Here is a 21995-nt window from a genome sequence, read left to right on the forward strand (position 1 = left end):
ACAAAACCCACTCTCTAGTGCCCTCTTTCGGAGCTGGGTAGATAGCCGTAGAGCTACCTAACCTGAAAAGGGGTTCCATTTCTAAAATGATGGGAAACACCTTCCCCAACACCTGAAGCCGCAACACCTCTTTGAAGCTAACCCACGGGCTAGGAATAACTTTCACCAGAGCGAACGCCTGGAAATAGCCAAATCGCGACTTGGAGTCAATCTGAATAATCTTCCCGAAGTAGCTCGCCAGATCGAGGATGACTGCTTCAATCCATGCATGGGCAGGGATACCGAAGAGTCGGATCCAGGCCCCACCACCTCCAATAACCTCTTCCAGAGTCCACTTTGTCACAGATTTCAAACCCATCTCCCAATGTAATGCGGTGTTCTTGTTGAACTCCTCCATTGTTGTCGTGCTTTTGAAAGTCAGAAGGAAGTTCAGATCAGAAGTACGTACCATCTCTATCTCAGATGTGGACATGTTCGACTTTTTCAGCGACTCTGAGAGACGAGCAATACCAACCTCCTGGTCCACCGCTGTCCCCGCCAGAGCTAATCTCAAACGCTGAAGTCTGGTTTCCACGGCCCTTGAATCAGCAATGGTGTTTGCCCCTAAACTCTGTTGCACCGATTGGCATCCTGGACTGGGTTTGGGAGCAACCGTCACTCGAAATCGATCCACATCCAGGTCCTTTTGCTGGGAAAGAGGAAGACCAGTAACCGTCTGTTGTGGCCTATTGCCGATCTGCCCTTTCGCCCAATCCACAAACGCGATCCTCCCATCAGTCCTTCTCATGTGCAGGCAATGGATTGCGTTAAGAGCATCCTGCTCATAGTAGAAGTGGATGAAAGCAAAGCCACGAGAACGGTTGAGTTGTCGATTCCATGGAATGTAAACATCCCGGATTTTCCCAAAACGGCCGAAGATACGGCGCAGATCCTCTTCATTTGTGTCGAAAGTGAGGTTTGCCACAAAGATGCAGAAGGGGTTGGATTTAGGAAGACGAGATCTCCGAGTAACGACTGTCACCCACTTTCCCTCTGGATCTCGGACCGCATCCTGTGCTCGCTCTCTCTCCCTTTCCTCCATTTCCTACAATTGAAACCTTCCTGGAGCGAACCATGATGTTTATATTGCATAATTTTATACTACTGGGATCAACTGAAAAAGAAGAAGTATAAGCTAGATCCAAAGCTTCTATGGGGCTATGAAGGTTTCGATGGTGAGCCTTCAATCCCCACTGTTTCCTGTGATGCTATCCAGTCCTGTCATCTGCAATAGTATAGTTTACCATGGGGCAAGGTACAGGGATCCAAATCACTATTATGATGGGGCTCACCATGGATGGTGGAATACCTCATAAAGCTCCTAGATTTGAATTTCCCAACCCTTTTATTTACTATCCTATTGATTTTTTGTACTTGGAAAATCTAGATAGCCATTGGAGTTCATGAATCTAAGTTAATACCCCCTTCAAACCCAAATATCAGGTGAATGCATTGCTCCGTCTGGTGACTCTTAACAGCTTACCTATGGGCAGTGGCAGTAATGTCATTTGCATTTCTTAGATATGATTAATAAGTACATAGAGATTGTGTACTAGGCCAGGGTTTGGCCTAATAAGTTTTAAAGTTGGTTTGGGCATAGAAAATCTGATCCATGTTAGCCCAGTACAGGCCTTGTAATATGCATTGGGGAGTCTTCCGACTCAAGGCGCTTGCCTCCCATAGGTGAGCTGACCTGGGCCCCACAGGATATTCATGGGTTAACGAGTTCCTAGAACGATGAAAACTTTGATAATCTGGCAGAGTGAGATGGATGACATGCAGGCACTTGGCAATTACATAGGATTGTGTACAGGCCATTGATGAGTTTCAAAAACCATCATTTTTTCCCATATATAATGTGGCCCACCTGATGACAGGCCTGACCTGATTTTTGCTTCGCAGGTAATTTGTTGGGGTCCACCTGGTCAACAGCCTAGATCCCGCTTGTAGGTTTAGAAAAGGGGAGCTACCTGTTGCTGGCGCCTGCATTGAATTGCAGTCAGTTCTCTTGCCATTATATAAACTCTGGAACAAGAATTCCAACAGTCCTCAACAACAACCGCTGTTTGTCAGAGTGGGGTATCCTGATTTCTTTGGTGAGGCATTGAAAAAGGTGGGTTCTGTGCCTGATGGAAGCCTTGGAATTTCACAAACATGACAGCTTGGCACATGCAGCTGCATGTGAATGGGTGGGGACAAATGTGTCCGGAGCTAATCAAAACACAGAGCTAGCACTTAGATCATTTGATGCACTTTCCATGAAATCGGATGGTCTTCTATTTCTTGTTTGTTCTTTTTGGCGGGACCCGGAAAACAAGAAGATCATAGTGTGTGATGAGAAATTGAAAAAGATATTTGGAGGGAGAGACCGTATTGGATTTCTTTAGATTTCATGGCTGCTTAATCCTCACTTCATGAAATGAAATCCTCTTCTCAAGAAGTCAACTGAAAATCCAACAAAGAAAGAAAAAGAGAAAAATTTCCAAGGAGCTGGCTTTTTGTACATGGGTAAGTTTCTAGTTGATCTTGATACTCATCGAAAAGCATGCCAAAACGCTAGTCGGGTAACTGCAATTAGTTGTAGCACTCCTTTCTTGCATTTGCAGGCAAACAGCTTAGTTATTTTTTGGTTTTTAACTGAAGAAGCATGAAAATATATTTTTTTTTTAAAAAAAAAAAACAATTTGCAGATTGTGAAATAATATCCTAAACCCAACAATATTTTCAATTTGTGGGAGGTTAGAGTAAACTAGGAAGGATTAGTTTTTACCCTAACGTGACTGTGTGTGTGTGTGTTGTAACTGACTGCTGTTGTTTGGGTATAGGCTGATTTTGATTGCAATAATTAAGTTGGAACATGATATTTTAGTTACCACACTTCATTTCAAAGCAGATAACCAGTACGAATCATGATTACATTCATTTTAGGTTGGAATTGGAACTATATCAATAGAAATAACATCAAGAAATATTAACATTTCCAATAAAGAACTAGATGCATAAGTGATTCACTTACTCTAGCAAAATGTGATTTTATTTTTTATTTTTCCATTTTTTATGTATGGTGAACTAGTTTGTTTTGTGGTTTGAATAACTTTGAAACTGCAGGATTTCTATGAGGATCCATTTGAGGAGCTGAGCAAGTAGAGAGAGATTGAGAGCCTTAATATCTGTGACAATTTGGCTGACCACATGGTAACATACTTAGAATTGCAGTTCTGTAGTATCTGTTCAATTCAATTATTTCCATAGCTGATAACTTCTTTTGGCAAGTGGGTAATGTATATTTCCATAAGCTGCACATGGTATTCTTCCATCTGTGTTAACCAACTTTAGACAAATTTATTTGTTTTTTCTTACAAAGAGAATGCTGATGGAGATATTTAACTGTTACATATTCAGCACTACTGCCACTCCTGGAACGAGAGTGCAGTGCTGGATAATCAAAGAAATAAACTCAAGAAGCTAGTACTTACAAAGTATTAATAGACCAAACGCTGTAGTTTGGCTTCAAAAAACAAGCTCAAAACAAGAGAAATCTGCCTTATTTATGAAAGTGGTGATCGTTGCTCTTCTATTCCAAATCCTTGACACATATTCCTTCTTTCTCATTTTCCTTGTTTTCCTTGTTTCTTGCTTATATCAAGCCTTTGAGCCCCTTGGAAATGGAACTATGTATCCCTTGACAATGAGCAGTCTGGCCATGGAGGTCTTAATCTTTCAATATGATGCAGTCCTTATGCAAATCCACTTATGGAAATACCATACCTGTAATTTTGAAACAAAAAAATATCTCACAAGCAGGCCTGGTGAAATTGCAGATGACTGATTCTCGTGCTTGTCACATTCAAGATCTGTTATTATTCTGATTTTCTGTGAAAGAGTTGTGGTTAGTGATGAGATAAATGCTACAGGCCCTTCTTTTGGGGTGAGGAATATATGTTACCTTGTGAAAAAAGCAGAGAAGAAATGGTGGAGTAGGCTGTTAAAGCAGGAAGGGAAGCCTCCTGTGTTTTTGAAAGTAGACTGGGTCAAATGGGTCTATGAAGATGAAGAGCAAGAACACAAATGTAAGTTGTCCACCCCTTTTTCATCTTGAACACTTGCCTTTTTATGTATTTTTTTGTATGCCAGGTTTCATCTTGAACATGAATCATTTGTAGTTTTTTGAAGCTATGTTGTTTTCAAACATGTATAGAACCTGATGAATTGACCACCGACTGTTTGTGAAGAATTTCAGAGGTAATGTGCATCTGCAACCCATGTAGTATCATGAGCAGTGGCACCATTGTGCATAGTATAGGCTTATAAGAAAAATAGAAACCTAGAAGAAATTAGTACTGAGAGGAGATCTAGCAGCACATATAATGTACATAGGTTTGGAAGTATGCATAGTGCACACAATTCTAATATTATAGCAGTGCAAAATCACATCTTTGAACTCTAGTTTGCTAAAGTTCCAATGTTGTTACAAGGTATGAATGTCACGCCCCAAAATCCGGGTACAGAGTGTGCACCCTCAGACCCGAGTTTTGGTTCGTAACTTATACACAAGTATACCAACTTAATTCTTTAATTAGTTTAATCGCATGTGATATTTACATTCAATATAAAGTCCACCATAATCTCAATCACACATACATAATACATAACACCAATCAACTAAGCATTTATAAATCTTGATAATCCTTAAAAATAAAATAAACCTTAAAATTATTCATTTATTATACCATTATACTATAATGATATCTATTCCATGCTAATATTGGTCTAAAGAAATAAAGCTAAATAATTCCTTAAAGTCTCAAAATAAATACCAGTATGCATTATTCGTTAATTAAGCCGTGCTAACAAAATAAAACATATAATTAAAAATTTTCTAATGCAGCCACTTCATCCTCAGATAAGTATGGCTATGATTCAGGTGGGTCGTGTTCAAGTACAGTAGATCCTTCTGGTTCTTGCGCCACGTCATCTGCTAATGGCTCATCTGTATGGTTTTTCCATTAATAAAAAAAATATAAGCTGGCCAGGCTTAGTGATATAACCCAGCATGGTTCATAATCATAATAATTAAAATAATGCAAAAATACATGTACAAAGATATGAATGTAAAATGGGGTATGAATGCATCAGATGGGGTGATCGTCCATCTGCTTGGGTTGGAGGTCGTCAACACGCATCCACCCATTGGGTAGGCTTCTACCTTTCGGTAGGCTTGGGCATAGCCCGCATCTGGTAACGCTCTACCAGGATCGACATTTCTTCCAGGGAGGGCCCCTAGGATCGATCATGCATTATGCAATGCAATGAATAAGGGATGATAAGCAAATGCGTATTTTCATATTTGGCATAGTTGTCTCAATTAAAATATTCACATATAAATTTATCGTACAATTATCATATCAAAATATTCAAACCAGTAAATAAATCAAACAATCACAATGATTTATTTTAATTTTAATGAATTATGAGACAAGTTGGGTCACTCACCTGAGTTTGGTAGTGTTGACTCTACAATGTAATTAGGTTGATTTGAATGTCGGGGTCCTATCAATTATATCAATGGTATTATTATTCATTTATTTGTATTACATGGTGGGGCCCACCTTTGATTAACATCCTAGTGGCTAGATCCAAAATAATTAAATAATTCAAATTTATATTCTATTTTTTTCTCCCTCACAAGATTTTAAAATTGAATGATAATTACTTGATCAGGGTGGTCCATCGAATGGTCAGATCATTCAGATTCTTGAGGTCTTGTCATGTTTTACCTCTATGCATTTGAGGAGTGGTGTGGATCTAACCACACATTCACCAATGGCCCATCTTGACCTTTTACGCCAAGTGATAGCAACACTTGCGCAAAATATTCAAGATTCCTTTATCAAACACTTCTAGGTCTAACTAATGTGGCCCATCTGATGGTTAGATTGATCTGAATATTAGGGCCTTTGTATATTTTGGCCTTAGGGATCATATGATCCGTACAGACCAAATCTAATTTGATCAGATGCGCACCAACTACAATTACATAATTTTAGGTTCACCTCACCTTTAATGGGCCTCCACCCATAATCCAATACAATGAACGTGTAACCAATCCACACCGTTCATTGCATTCACCGAATCAATTTATATTAGATATATAAAAATACTAGAATGAGGACGATATACATACCCGATGTAAGCACTCCAAAGTTTTCTTTCTCCCTTTCTCTGTTGTCGCAGGTAGCCTCTTTGTTAATATTTTAGTTTGACTAGAACTCTTTTTATCCCGAGAGATGCGAGGAGTGTTTAGAGGTATATTTAAACTAAACGAGTTAAAGATTTAGATAGGATAGGAGATAAGGTAGATTTAAAATAAATAAATAATAATAAAGATAAGATTAAATATATATATATATATATATATATATATTTATTAATATTATTAAATTATTCACGGCCCTTACAATGAATACCCCATAAAGAATCCTGAAGAGGCATTGGACAGATTTGATTATTGTAACATTGAGATAACTGTCACAACTCACATGCATTTAGGAGATACATCATAGCTGTCACAACTCACATGCATTTAGGCATGCCACTCATCTGTTGGACGTAGGCCAGTGGGGCCCATTGGTGAGCAATCACTAGTGGGTGGGTCCCACATGTTTAGGCATCTTCCGGCCTTTCTCCTTTTCGGTTATATTTCAAATTCAAAATTGAATTTGATTTATGATAGGAGATAGGGATAAGACTGGATGATATGGTCTTATCCAAACTCCCCTCCTTTCCTATAAAATGGCATGTGCTCTCTCTCGCAAAACAGTGATATACAAAATACTGAGAGTATACGGAGAGAGAAACATTGTGCACGAGAGTCTGTCCATCTTAGCTTGTCCTTGGGACGATCTGATCCATAGATTGCAATCCGGGACCACTATATACCGTAGGATCAGAGGTGTGAATAGTTTCATCTGCTCCAGTAATAGATAGGCGGGCCGTTAGAGCACCGTTCTTCTGCTTTGTAAAGGTTCCAAACATCGTGTAGACCGTCAGATCTTGAGGGCTCACCTTCCGCGCTTCCCAACAGTGGTATCAGAGCATATTTAACGGCGGATCTCCGATTATATTCATCTAAAAAGGTAAGTGACCCAACCTTTTTTTTGGATTGGAATCTATGACTTACGAATGGTATTGGATCAGTATGTGTACGGTGGATTAGATTTTGGAAACACGCATGAGGATACATGTAGTATATGCATGTATCCTGGCTTTAAATCTAATCGGCATAAATGTATACACGTATGCCATATGCCTGTAAGCCCGATTAAGTTTCTATACACATTATGCATCATACCACATGCATGTACATCACAGTCATACCACATGCGTGTACATCAAAATAAAATACAGCAATAGTTGTTGTTGTATTGAACTATCCCACTCAATATAGAGCCGGTGACGTACCTCACCATACATGAATGATTGGTTGATGTGCATACACCTGTGTTGGCTTCTGTACATATACGTGTCACGTATCACGTGTGCTAGCTGATGTGTCACATGTGATGGCTGATGTACATGTACGTGTGTTGGCTCATGTGCACGTATGACACATGTGATTGGCTGGTGTACCGCTTGCCATAAATGATAGCACACTTGGGAATCAGATTGGCTAGTGTACATCAGTGACGTACACAATTAAGACACGTTATGTGTTTTATTTACGTTGACAAAGATAGAAGTTGAATTTACATGGGTTACTTGATATGTACCATGATATGTATTGTATCCAATCCGACCATCTAATTAGACCCAAAACATCATGTTGGTGGCCCACCGAATAAGATGGCCCATTCACGTTGATATGTGCATTGAAGTGCATTCACATAGACAAGTGCATGTGAATGTGGGCCCTATGGACCATGATCATAGCACATTAACGTGTCCTTTTTGAGTCTTTAAAAGAAACATATATATTAATGCATGAACCATGATTAGACCGATAGGATACAAAAGCATAGCTATTGCGGATTGGCTGATGTGAATAAACCCAGCCATTTAGTTGTTGTATTCAAATACACTGCCATAAATATAGCTGCCGTATGAAGAAGAAACGGATTGGCTGCTGTTCAATCACACCAGCTATATTAACGTCAGCAACATATATAGGTCTGATCACATGGTATAAGTTGTATCAAAACGGTCAAAAGATACACATGTTATTCTATATACGTGTTGTTTTGTACAGACGGTACACACGTTGGCTGTACATGCAATAGTACATGCAATAGCTAATCTGTACACGTGTTAACATATGTGTGAAGCAGATCTGCAATAGCTAATCTGCAAGTATCGTGTGAAGCAGATCTACAAAAGCTAATCTGCAATAGCTTATCTGCGTTAGCTAATGTTGTACACGTGTTATTTATAAGACTCATAAGATGCCAGATTAGCTAATGTTGTACACGTGTCTTCCCAGATTAGCTAATGTTGTACACGTGTTATTTAGCTACCATACATGTGTAAGCTTCTGTACGTGCATTAGCTGTTGTACATGTTGTACACGTGTTGTACACATACAAGTTAACACATGCTGTACATGAGCACCGTTGTACACATACAAGTTAACACGTACTGTACAAGTTAACACGTGTTGTACACATACAAGTTCACACGTGCTGTACATGTTGTACACGTGTTATACGTGCTGTACATGTTGTACACGTGTTGGTACCATACATGTGTTAGCCACTGTACATGTGTAAGCTGCTGTACGTGCTAAGCTGCTGTACATGTTGTACACGTGTTGTTAGCTAATGTAGATTACATACGTATATACACATGTGTACATGTGTTGTCTTATGTACACATGGCTTTTGTACACATGTTAGCATGTATACACATATCAGCCAATCCGTAGCTATTTTTTTATCTGATTCTTCATGAGTAGATCTGTTGAAGGATGATGGACTCATATCAAAAATATAGTTTCCTTTATAATATCTTCTTCACTGTTGATCTATTGCTCATTAGTGAATGAAACGATCATCAACCATGATGATCAATGTTGATGAAAGGATCCATCATCAACAATGATCATTATCGGTAATGATCGGATCCATCACTAATAGTCATGATCACAGGTGAAGATTGTACTCTCTTTATATCTAAGCACTTAATTTTTCCTTTCTGATGATGATGTTAATATGCATGAAAATATTCGGCTTGATGTGTTTAGATCTAAGCCCCCTTATTTTTCATTGGAAAATATAGAAAAACTTAGTACTTAGGTACTCCCTATACACAAATAAAGGTTGAGCATAACCTGAGTGGGAGTTTATTCTCCTACACCAAATGATGCATGCAACCATGTAATGGAAGGTTGCACGTTATATAAATTTATTCTTATAAAAGCATTAAATCTTATCTTAATTAGATAACTTGATTGTTCTACACCGCCCATTCGGGTATGTGGACTTTCAGATCTCATTAAGATGTGTTAACTGCTTTTATACTTTGAAATTTTATATAACACGTAGAAATACTGATGATTAGTGTCAATACCTTAGATCATAGCTAAGTAGTGATACTCATGCAATGTAGAGATGACCACCAAAGCGTTAATCGCTGAACAACTAAAAGGACAACATTTCGACGGCAACAACTACGAAGACTGGTCCCGAGCAGTGCGATGCCTTTTGGACGAGGACGACATATCTCATACACTCGATGTAGTTCAAGAGGAACCCATCCTGGCTGAAAACGGGAATTTACAAAAATATAGGATTGCGATGACTCGCTATAATAAGTGGCGAAAACAAAATCATTCAGCCCATAATGTCCTTCTTAGCACTATGCATAAAAAACTCATACCTACGTATAAAGTGCATGAAACCGCTAAGGGAATCTGGGAAGCACTGACAGATGCCTATGCCCAGAAGTCAGATGCGAGAGTTAGGGCAATGGAATTGGAATTCCAGGAGTATAGGATGCCTGTCGGCTGTCCCATCAAAGATCATATTCGTAAGATGGAGCAAATGATAGGTGCCCTTAGGAATGTTGGGTGCAAATTGACTGAAAATCAGAAGATTATAGTCATGCACCGTTCCTTGCCTGAATCTTGGGCCCAAATCAAAAGAATTCTGAATCATACTGATTCTATCACTACGTTCAGAGACTTTTGTGGCCACTTGGTACGTGAGGTTGAAATGAATGCAATTCAGCCAGGTTCGGCCAAGGCTTTTGTAGCAGAGACCCATAAGCGAAAAGCTAATAAAAAACGGTTCAAAGCTCGCAAGAAGGCGAAGAAGAATAATCAAGAACAGAAGACCACAGCACCTCCTCTAAATCTCAAGAAGGGGAATGGAAAGAAGAAGCAGAAAAAGATAAAAATAATCTGCTTTGTCTGTGAAAATTTCGGCCATTATGCTCGGCAGTGTGCCCACATTTCTCAGTCATAAGAGACTTTGTATGTAGGCGTTTGTTCTGAAATCCTTTCCGTTGATACTATATCTAACGAGTGGATTTTAGATTCAGGCGCAACAAAGCACGTAACACAGAGTCGTCGAGGACTCAAGGAATTTCAGCCTGTAGCCAAAGGAAGTTACAAGTTATACATGGGTAATAACGCTGTTGAAGACGTACTAGGGATTGACGTTCTCCATCTCCGTACGCGCATAGGGCAAACAATAATCCTTCGAAAACTCTTTTTGCACCGGGGATGCGTCGGAATTTAATTTCTGTTTCTAGGTTATTATTTGATGGTTTTGATATTCGATTTTCTTGGACTAGAGTTTCTTTGAGACAGAATAACCTCATCTTTGCATGGGGAAATTTAATTTCAGATTTATTTATTCTAGACATAGATTGTGATAATGCCCATCTTGCTTTATCTACTATGTCGAATAAAAATGTAGTATCTGAATCTCAAAAATGGCACGCGAGGTTAGGTCACATAGGAAAGAATCGTATGATAAGACTAGTACGTTCTGGTCTGTTAAACTCCTTATCCAAAGTTGATTTGCTATTTTGTGAACATTGTGTGTCCGGAAAGACATCGAAGAAACCATTTCCTAAAGCGTCTAGGTCTAAGGGCACACTAGAGATAATCCATTCAGATATCTGTGGACCATTTAATATACATGCCAGAAACGGATGTCAATACTTTGTCACTTTCATTGACGATTACTCGCGCTATGGATATGTGTATCTCATCTCACACAAATCTGAGGCTTTTGATTGTTTTCTTAAATATAAGGCTGAGGTGAAAAATCAGCTTGAGAAAAAGATTAAAACCCTTCGATCTGATAGAGGTGGCGAGTATACATCTGAAACGTTTAAATCATATTGTGAAAACGTTGGAATTGTTCGGCAGTACACAATGGCTTACACTCCACAACAAAACGGTGTCGCAGAGAGAACGAATAGGACACTATTGGACATGGTTAGATCGATGATGGCACAAGCCAATCTCTCTACCATATTCTGGGGAGATGCACTGTTAACAGCCGTCTACGTCCTTAATAGAGTCCCATCCAAATCCATTCCTAAGACTCCATATGAGATGTGGTCTAGGAGGCCTCCTTCTTTAGCCCACCTACGCCCTTGGGGATCATTGGGATATGTTTTGCTACCTACTCAATATAGAGGTAAACTTGATAGTAAAACCATTGAATGCGTGTTCATTAGGTACCCTATGCATTCAAAGGGATACGTTCTAGTTTATGAGGACCATGAACGATGGATTGAGATAGAATCCCGAGACGTGACCTTCGTTGAACATAGATACCCAAGCCGAGTGAAGCAAAAGGTTCCAATAGAACTTTTTAAAATACCCGATGTATCTCAGGAGAGTGGGAGTTCTGCTCCTCAAGATGATGATGCTCCTATAGTTCACCAAGACAGTGGGAGGACATCTCAGCAGGCTCCTGAGTTACGTCGAAGCGAAAGAGGATTGATTCCCCGAAGATACTTCGATATTGAGTGGCAAACATTCTCTTGCGTTGCAGTTGATGATGATGAACCTGATTCATATTAGGATGCATTATTATCTTCTAAATTGGCCGATTGGGTTAATGCTATGAACGAAGAGATCACCTCCATGGATAAGAATAAAGTCTGGGAACTTGTTGATCTGCCTTCTAATCGCAAAGCGATAGGTAATAAATGGGTACTTAAGATCAAAAGAAAGGCAGATGGTAGTATAAAGCACGATTAGTTTCTAAATGTTTTACACAGCAAGAAGGCATTGATTACGAGGAGACTTTTTCACCTGTTGCAAAGTTCTCCTCAATCCGCATGATCTTGTCCATTGTCGTAAGTTTAAACTTAGAGTTATATCAGATGGATGTAAAGACCGCATTCTTAAATGGTGACTTGGAAGAAGAGATATACATGCAATAACCCATGGGTTATGTGGACAAAAAGCATCCAAAGAAAGTCTGCAAGTTGCTAAAATCTATCTATGGGCTGAAGCAATCTTCAAGACCGTACATGAGGTTTCACTTGGCCATCACCACTTTTGGATTCACGATGAGTGAAGAAGATCATTGTGTATACATAAAACGGTCTGGAAGATCTTTTCTGATACTATCTCTATATGTAGACGATATCCTGTTAGCTGGTAATGACATGCAATTGTTAATATTGACTAAAGATTGGCTATTCTCGAACTTTGAGATGAAAGACCTCGGTGAAGCCAACTTTATTCTTGGGGTAAAAATCATCAGGGATCGCCTTAAGAAATTTTTAGGCTTGTCTCAAGCAACCTATATACAAAAGATCTTAGAGCGGTTCAGGATGGAAAATTCAAAAGCTGTTGAAACCCCTATGGATAAAGCTACCAAGCTAGACAGGAAATCGTGTCCCCAGACTGAAGCCGAGAAATTGGCTATGTCCTCAGTACCTTATGCAAGTGCAGTAGGGAGCTTAATGTATGCTATGCTTTGCACCAGACCGGATATTAGCTATGCAGTTGGCATAGTCAGCCGTTATCAGAGTAACCCGGGACAGTCTCATTGGCAAGCCGTCAAACGTATATTCCGCTATCTCAGAGGAATAAAAGACCTAATGTTGTGTTATGAAGGAACAAGCCTCGAGCTCAAAGGATATTCAGATGCTGCTTGGGGTAATGACGCCGACGAGGGAAAGTCTACTTCAGGATATGTATGCTTACTCGGAGGAGGAGCTATCTCATGGTCGAGTAAGAAATAGATATCCACAGCTCTTTCATCTATGGAGGCCGAGTACATTGCATGTTATGCTGCAGTTCAAGAGTGTGTATGGGTTCGCAGATTTCTAATGAGTCTGGGTATTGTACCGAGTGTTCGTTAGCCTATATCGCTGAAGATAGACAATACTTCTGCCATTGACTTGGCTAAGGACCCAAAACACCACCAGAAATCTAAGCACATTGAGATCAAGTATCATTACGTCCGTGATCAAGTGAGAGATAAGAAGGTCGCCCTCAGCTACATTCCTACTAAGGAGATGATGGTTGATCCCATGACGAAACCTATAGCTAGAGATCTATTTCAGGTTCACGTCAGGCAGATGGGATTGAGGAAAGCTTGACTGATGTACTTGTTTTTTTTTAGTACATTTGATCTTTCATTAATGAATATTATATTCCTTTTTATTCAGTATTGAACACTAATATAACTAGGTATGAAGATCATCAGCATTTACCTTAAAATCATGTAGGATTTCTATTTTTTGTCGGCAGGCCGGTCACCCACTCGCACGAGATTGACCAACCTTGAATGTACAAGAGAGGTACATTTGGGGCTATGTTTATACATTGAGGTATGAACTTTCCTTTGTTATGAATAATAAAGGATGAGGATATGAGTGAGTCGTATCCGCCTACAATCTTATAAAGATTGAAGATGAGACTGATAAAGTCGAATAACATAATCGCACCATTCCGTTACATGCGATCAATGTTATGGCCTGAAATTAAAGCCAGGTTATGAGGTTATGAGATGAGTCGTACCTTATGTAGAATGACCTGCGTATTGTAGACCCGACATTCACCTAGTATTGTCTACTTTACGACGTGGATTGTAGCCACGTGCTGGGACCTATTACTTACAGATTGCTTTGATTCGATCTAATCATTGCAACGTGCGAGTAGCCAGTCCCGTAGGTGACTCTTTGTGTCCTTAGCTACCCTCCTCTTGTGTATATGAGGATGAGATTAAGTGTTGCTACTTTAGTGTACTATGACGAAAGGTCCTTGATTGGCCAGACTCAATTACGCTTGGAAAGCAGCTTGATTAATTCCAAATTACACATCTGCGTGGGGAAGATCCCGTGACAGCTACACCAAGTTTCTAGAACTATAAATACGCACTTGAAGACTTATCCGCCGGCAGTATCGAGTTGTTTTTATTAGACTTTTGCAAACAGTATTTTTCTTAAAAAGCATATACATATATAAGTATTGCTTTAAATTGGTTTTATTCGAAGTTTGTGAAAAATCAAGTTTTCATAATAACTCGATAAGTTGGATAAGTGCATATATTGGCCGAGTACTCCAGGTCGGGAGTTAACTCCATCTGGTATGGTCATGCGGACTAGGACAGGCATTGCAAAGGTTGGGTTATTAAGTACTAGTCAGGTGGTCACTTAGTACTTAAGCACCTGTGAGAAGATTATGGTGATCCAGCTGGTCCCGCGCCTCTGATTCTTTTGATCGCGATATTTGCTCTTTGATTGTTATTAGGCGAGTTAAATGGACAAATTTATGTGCCTATCCCACAATGTGATTGAGTGGGAGATGTTGGACGTAGGCCAGTGGGGCCCACTGGTGAGCAATCACTAGTGGGTGGGTCCCACATGTTTAGGCATCTTTCAGCCTTTCTCCTTTTCGGTTATATTTCAAATTCAAAATTGAATTTGATTTATGATAGGAGATAGGGATAAGACCGGATGATATGGTCTCATCCAAACTCCCCTCCTTTCATATAAAATGGCATGCGCTCTCTCTCGCAAAACAGTGATATACAAAATACTGAGAGTATACGGAGAGAGAAACATTGTGCACGAGAGTCTGTCCATCTTAGCTTGTTCTTGGGACGATCTGATCCATAGATCGCAATCCGGGACCACTATATACCATAGGATCAGAGGTGTGAATAGTTCCATCTGCTCCAGTTGTAGATAGGCGGGCCGTTGGAGCACCGTTCTTCTGCTTTGTAAAGGTTCCAAACATCGTGTAGACCGTCAGATCTTGAGGGCTCACCTTCCGCGCTTCCCAACATCATCATCCGCTATGGGATTTTATTTCCCCCTTTCTGATCCAGATGAAATAAAATTAAGAAAACAATGTGTGTAACTAAACAACAGCGATAAGAACAACAGAGGTCCTTTTTGAGATACTCCTGCATCTTCTCTCTCTCTCTATCTGTTTTTGTTTTGAATGGAAGCTCTGAAAATTCTTTAATTTCCAGTTCTCAAATCAACACAAACTGGAGTTCAAGATGACATTGATTCATATCCTTATTCTGATAAAATTCTAACCACTCACCTCTGCCTTTTATTTTTTAGCAGCGAGCAGTCTCAAAGAGTAAGATTTTCTGAGGCAGTGGTAGTTACTAATGCCAGTAGTATAATAATCTTTGTGGCACTTCTCATTACACCTGGTGCATTTATTAACCAGGCTAAAAAACTTACCCAAACCCATGCCCATGCCCATTTAGCCACACTCTGGGTGCAGGAACCTATAGGGCCTAGCCAGCTCATTTACAGCCATACTGAAATGTCATTCTTATCCATTTGCACGTTGGATTATGCAATATATGCTGATTTTTATGAAACAACAGGTCTGCATTCAATTTATTTTAGAAAGACCCATTTGATGCTTTGTGGAAGTTGCAACTCTTCTAGTATCGCCCATTGCTATAATGACAGGTCTGCTGATTTCTTCCTTCTCCTGTCATTTCAAAATACAAAGGCACCCACTAGTGTTATAATATTGCCAACCCACCTCCATTATTTGAAATTCACCAAATTCTCTCGATGTGTTGAAAACTTTGTTGAATGCTCCTTATGTTGAAACTGAGTGAGACATTAGGAGTTTGAAGTAGCTCCAGATGAATTGAATTATAAGGTTCCAATGCATCAGGTTGTGTGAATCTTATCTTTTCTTTTCCTTCTCTTTCTTTTTCTCTCTTTTTCCTTATTTCTTTTTAGTTCTAGGCATCACACAAAGCTGGATACTCCAACTGGTTAGAAGTATACTGGATATTAGATGCATCATAAACCTATTGTTTTGAAAATGCAAGCTGAAACTGATAGGGAAGCAGGAGGAAACAAGGAATCATCAGTGAAGTTTAAGTCCAGCTAGTCCTTTAGCCATTGTCTAATTATAGAGACCTAGAAGCGTTAGCGTCAGAACAGATACAAAGCAATAATTTATTTATTTGTACGGGGTTTTGACAAATCTCTTGATGTGGATCAGGTGAAGTTCTATAAATCCTTTACCTTTATGAGTGTATGCATGTGCTTGTAGTAGGTTTTGTACTTGGGAGTATTGTTAAGATTTGGAGCCACATCTGAGACCATCCTCGACCGGTCGTGAGCCATGCTCAACCGGTCGTAGGGTCCGGCTCGACTCAAAGTCCAGCGAGCACTGTTTTTTGATCTTGAGGTGTTCGACCGGTCGTAGGGTCCTCTCGACCGGTCGTGTAGGTTGCACGACCAGTCGAGGTTACACAGATTCGTTCCGCGATTTTACGCGGATTTCGTGTCGCAAGTCCTTTCGCAACTGGAATGCGGAAAGGGGAGTTTTCTAAACTATAAACATGGGTTCTTAGGATTTTTTATAGAGAGAAAAAGCAAGTAAAAATTATTCTAAGGTGTGGGCAAAGGGTTTTCTATGTGCTTCTAAGGGAGAGGTTAGTATATTGCTTTGTAATCTTCGTTCTTCATAGTGGAAGTTTGCATCCGTGGTTTTTTACCCTAGTTTGGAGTTTTTTCACATATATCTTGTCTTGTGGTTTGTTTTGAATGCTTTGATCTATTTCTAATTTATATTTCTTTATTTTTATCGTTTGTGGGTGAGGCTTAAGATTGGATCTAGGCTCACTGCGTTGTTGGCGTACTGCGCAACAACTGATATCAGAGCTATTTGTTTAGTTCTATTAGGAGCGATGACGGAAGAAGGGAAAACTAGAATTGAGAAGTTTGATGGTTCAAACTTTGCCTTCTGGAAGATGCAGATGGAAGATTATTTGTATCAGAAGGACCTCTATATTCCTTTAGGAGGAAAAGAGAAGAAACCAGAAAAGATGACAAATAATGAATGATTTTTATTGGATAGGAAGACTTTAGGAACGATCCGACTCTCTTTGTCTAAGAGCGTCACCTTCAATATGTCTAAGGTAAAAATGACAAAAGAATTAATGGAAACCCTAGCCACCATGTATGAAAAACCCTCAGCATCCAACAAGGTTCATCTTATGAAACAGTTATTCAACATGAAGATGTCAGATAGTGGGAGCGTAGCTGAACATCTAAACAAGTTCAATGCAGTCACGAGCTAGTTGGAATCCGTTGGCATTGTTTTTGAGGATGTGGTAAGGGCGTTATTGATGTTATCCAGTTTACCAGACAGATAGGATGGTTTGGTGATTGCTATGAGTAATTCTTCAGGGTCGACAAAGTTGAAATTTGATGACGTGGCTAGTCTAATTCTCAGCGAAGAATCTAGAAGAAAGGCATCAGGAGTTTCAGGGGATTCAGAGAATGCTCTAAATGTTGAAGGAAGATGAAGATCGCTGAACAAAAGAGGCAATAAACACGGGCGTTCTAAGTCGCGGAAGAAGTCCAAGGGACTGAAAGACAAAGATGGGTGTTGGCATTGCGGAAGGGGCACATGAAACGTGATTGCAGGACGCTCAAGAAACAAGAAGGAAGCTCTCAAGGCGGGAAGGATTCAGTGAATCTATTTGAGGAGAGTGACACAAAGGCCTTAATCTTATCTCTTGATGCGAGGAATGAGTCTTGGGTTATAGACTCGGGTGCTTCGTTTCATGCCACTTCATGTAAGGAAGTTCTGCGTGATTATGTGTCAAGTGACTTTGGGAGAGTCTATCTGCGTGATGATGAGTCGTGCAGTATTGTTGGAAAGGGAGACGTTCATGTTAATCAGAAAGACGGAACGGCTTTGAAATTGAAGGATGTCAGACATGTACTGAGTTTGAAACGTAACTTGATCTTAGTGGGGTAATTAGCCGATACCGGTTATGTGACGATATTCACTAGTAATTCCTAGAAGATCACAAAAGGTGCCTTAGTGATATTTCGAGGGAAAAAGGAAGGTACTTTATACGTGACTTTAAGATCGTATTGTTCACTATCAGTCGCATCAACTGGAGTAAATGGGTAGTTATGGCATCAGAGGTTGGAACATATGAGTGAGAAATGGATGAAAGTGCTTTGTTAAAAGGGAAGCTATCAGGGCTGAAGTCTATTGACGTGGAATTCTGCGAGGATTGCGTATATGGCAAGCAGAAGAGGGTAAGTTTCAAAAAGACAGGACGCACTCTAAAGACGCATCTGTTGAAGCTTGTACACACTGATGTGTGGTGACCGGCACAGGTATCATCTCTTGGTGGCTCACGTTATTTTATTTCCTTTATTGATGATGCTAGTAGAAAACTGTGAGTCTATTTCTTAAATACAAATCTGATGTATTTGACGTATTTAAGAAGTGGAAAGTTATGGTAGAAAACGAGACAGGTAGAACAGTAAAATGTCTTAGATTTGATAATGGGGAAGAGTACTATGATAAGAGATTTGAGGAGTATTGTGCAGCAAATGGAATCAAACATAAGAAAATGATTTCAGGGACACCACAGTAGAATGGTGTGGCTGAGCGCATTAATAGGACCATCCTTGAACGCGTCAGGAGCATGAGGCTACATGCAGGGTTGTCCAAGACCTTTTGGGCAAATGCTGTGAATACTGCCGCATATCTCATCAATAGAAATCCCTCAGCACCATTGGATGGTGGGCTACCAGAAGAAACGTGGACTAGGAAAGAAGTGAACCTTGCACATCTCAAAGTGTTCGGTTGCACTTCATATGTTCACATTGATGCAGAGCACAGAAATAACCTGGATGTGAAGTCCAGGAGGTGCACGTTTATAGGCTACGGGCAGCATGATTTTGGCTACAGATTTTGGGATGAGAAAACAAGAAAATCATCAGAAGCAAGGACGTAGTCTTTAATGAAAAAGTGATGCATAAGGACAGTATGCAGGAAAATAAAGCCGAGGAGAAAGAATTTGTAGAGATGGAAGAGTTACAGGACACGGGGGTTACAGCGTCACAGGATGATCATGCACAGGAGCATTATGAGGCAGAGCCGCATACACCGGTTGTGAAGAGGTCTACTCAGGAGAGGAGACCCACGGTCCGATACTCACCCTTCTTACATTATCTACTGCTGATAGATAATGGTGAACCAGAATGTTTTAAAGAGGCATTAAAGACAGATACACAGGTTAAGTGGGAGCAGGCCATGGATGAAGAGATGGACTCTCTTGAGTCCAATCGTACATGGGAGCTAGTTACCCTACCTATGGGTAAGAAAGCTTTTCATAACAAGTAGGTTTACAGATTGAAGGAGGAGCACGATGGTTCGAAATGGTACAAGGCTAGACTAGTTGTGAAAGGGTTTCAACAAAAGGCAGGTATCGATTTCACTAAAATATTTTCACCTGTGATGAAAATGTCTACAATTCGTATAGTCTTGAGTATAGTGACTACAAAGGATTTACATCTAGAGCAGCGAGATGTTAAGACAACCTTTCTTTATGGGGACCTTGAAGAAGAGATATATATGCATCAATCGACAGGATACGTGACACAAGGAAAGGAGAACAAAGTGTGCAGACTAAAGAAGAGTCTATATGGCCTGAAGCAGGCCCCGAGGCAGTGTTACAAGAAATTCGACAATTTTATGTCGGAAAACGGTTATAGGAAATGTCACGCAGACCATTGTTGCTATTTGAAAAAGTTTGATACGTCATAAATCATCCTTCTTCTGTACGCTGATGATATGCTTATGGCCGATTCAAGCATAAAGGATATTTCAGATCTCAAAAGACAACTGTCTAGAGAATTTGCCATGAGGGATTTAGGAGCTGCAAAATAAATCCTAGGCATGAGGATAAAGCGTAACAGGGAAAACAAGAAACTGGTTTTGTCACAGGCAGAGTACATAGCCAAGGTACTTGATCGATTCAATGTGAGAGGTGCTAAGCCGGTTAGCACTCCATTAGCTAACCACTTCAAGCTATCTAAGGAGCAAGGTGCAATGACGCAGGAGGAACGAGACTACATGGCTAAAGTCCCATACGCGTCAGCTATTGGGAGTCTCATGTATGCTATGGTGAGCACGAGGCCAGACATTGCTTAAGCAGTGGGAGTTGTTAGCAGGTTCATGAACAACCCCGGGAAGGAACATTGGGAAGCTGTGAAGTGGATTCTTAGATACCTGGTAAGTACTAAGGATGTAGAGTTATGCTATGGTGGATCAGAAATCAAGCTACAAGGCTATGTGGATTCAGATTTGGCAGGAGACATCGATAGCAGAAGAAGCACTACGGGTTATGTCTTTACTCTAGGTAGTGCTGCAGTTAGTTGGGTGTCTTAGTTACAGAAGATAGTATCTATCAGTATGACAGAAGCAGAATATATTGCGGCTACAGAAGCATGCAAGGAGATGGTGTGGATGCAAGGTTTCATGGAAGAGTTGGGTAAGAAGCAAGCAGATTGTAAGATGTACAGTGACAGTCAGAGTGCAATACACTTAGCTAAGAATTCAGCCTTTCATTCAAGGATCAAGCATATTGTCATCAGATAAGGTCATGTAGACGTGGATGAAGTGAAACACAAATATCAGCTTGATCCAAAACTTCTCCAGCTCGCAGGAAGTTTTTAATGGTTGACGTTCAATCCCCACCTTGTGGTCCACTTAAGCCTTGGACCTACCTCATTTTTTGGTTCATATATTAAAATGATCTGAGAAAATCGTTGAACGGCGTGGATAAAACACTTATATCACATTGGGCCCCAGAAAGCCCTGCCCAGACAGATTACTGTTCGAGCAGGGGTAGGATGCAATCCGCGTTCCTTTTAATATGGAAGTTGATGTATGCGGATTAGATACTAACAGGTTGAGTTGTGAGTCGGCTACTAAAGTTAGGTCATAAGTTTTGTGGGCCCCACTATGATGTATGTGTTGTATCCACACTGTCCATCCATTTCGAGAAATCATTTTAGGGCATGAGTCAAAGAATGAGGCAGATAAAAATCTATAGTGGACCCCACCACAGAAAATAGTGGGGAGAGTGATTCCCACCGTTGAAACTATCCCAAGGCCCACCATAATGTTTATTTGAAATCCAACCTGTTCAAAAGTTAAAAAAGATATGAAATAAGAGAAAACACAAATATCAATTTGATCTAAAACTTTTGTGGCCTTTAGAAGTTTTTAATGGTGGGCGTCACTATCCCCACTATTTTCTGTGTTGGGTCCACTGGAGCTTTGGATTTAACTCATTCTTTGCATATTGCCCTAAATTGATCTCTCCAAATGGATGGAAGGTGTGGATATAAAACATACATCATGGTGGGGCCCATGAAACTTGGTGACGTCACTTTAGTAGGGAGTCTAGCTACTCAACCTGTCAATATTTAATCTGCACTCCAAGTGGATAGAAACACCGTGAACTGAACTTCTTTCATTGAGAAATTCTCGGGGTGGTCAGGGTTGCACTATATTTAGGTAAGGGCCAACCATAGTTTTTGTGAGAAATCTACCCTGTCCATCGGTTCTTAGAGATCATTTTATGACATAGGGCTAAAAAAGAGCCAGATCTAAGACTCAAGTGGGCCGCACTAAAGGAAAAGGTGGGTAGGGAAATTCCTACCATTGAAACCTCCCT

The 21995-nt window shown here is 40.1% G+C and overlaps 1 long non-coding RNA gene across 1 annotated transcript; it reads left to right on the forward strand.

Annotated features, from left to right (window-relative positions):
* The first annotated feature begins 1092 nt into the window (after positions 1–1092).
* LOC131221744 (uncharacterized) lies at positions 1093–2652 on the forward strand. The gene is made up of 2 exons (XR_009159560.1): positions 1093–1214; positions 1942–2652. It is a non-coding gene; the product is annotated as an uncharacterized LOC131221744 (long non-coding RNA).
* Positions 2653–21995: the final 19343 nt, after the last annotated feature.

This window comes from Magnolia sinica, chromosome 12 (assembly GCF_029962835.1).
Source record: "Magnolia sinica isolate HGM2019 chromosome 12, MsV1, whole genome shotgun sequence".
Classification (NCBI taxonomy): Eukaryota; Viridiplantae; Streptophyta; class Magnoliopsida; order Magnoliales; family Magnoliaceae; genus Magnolia; species Magnolia sinica.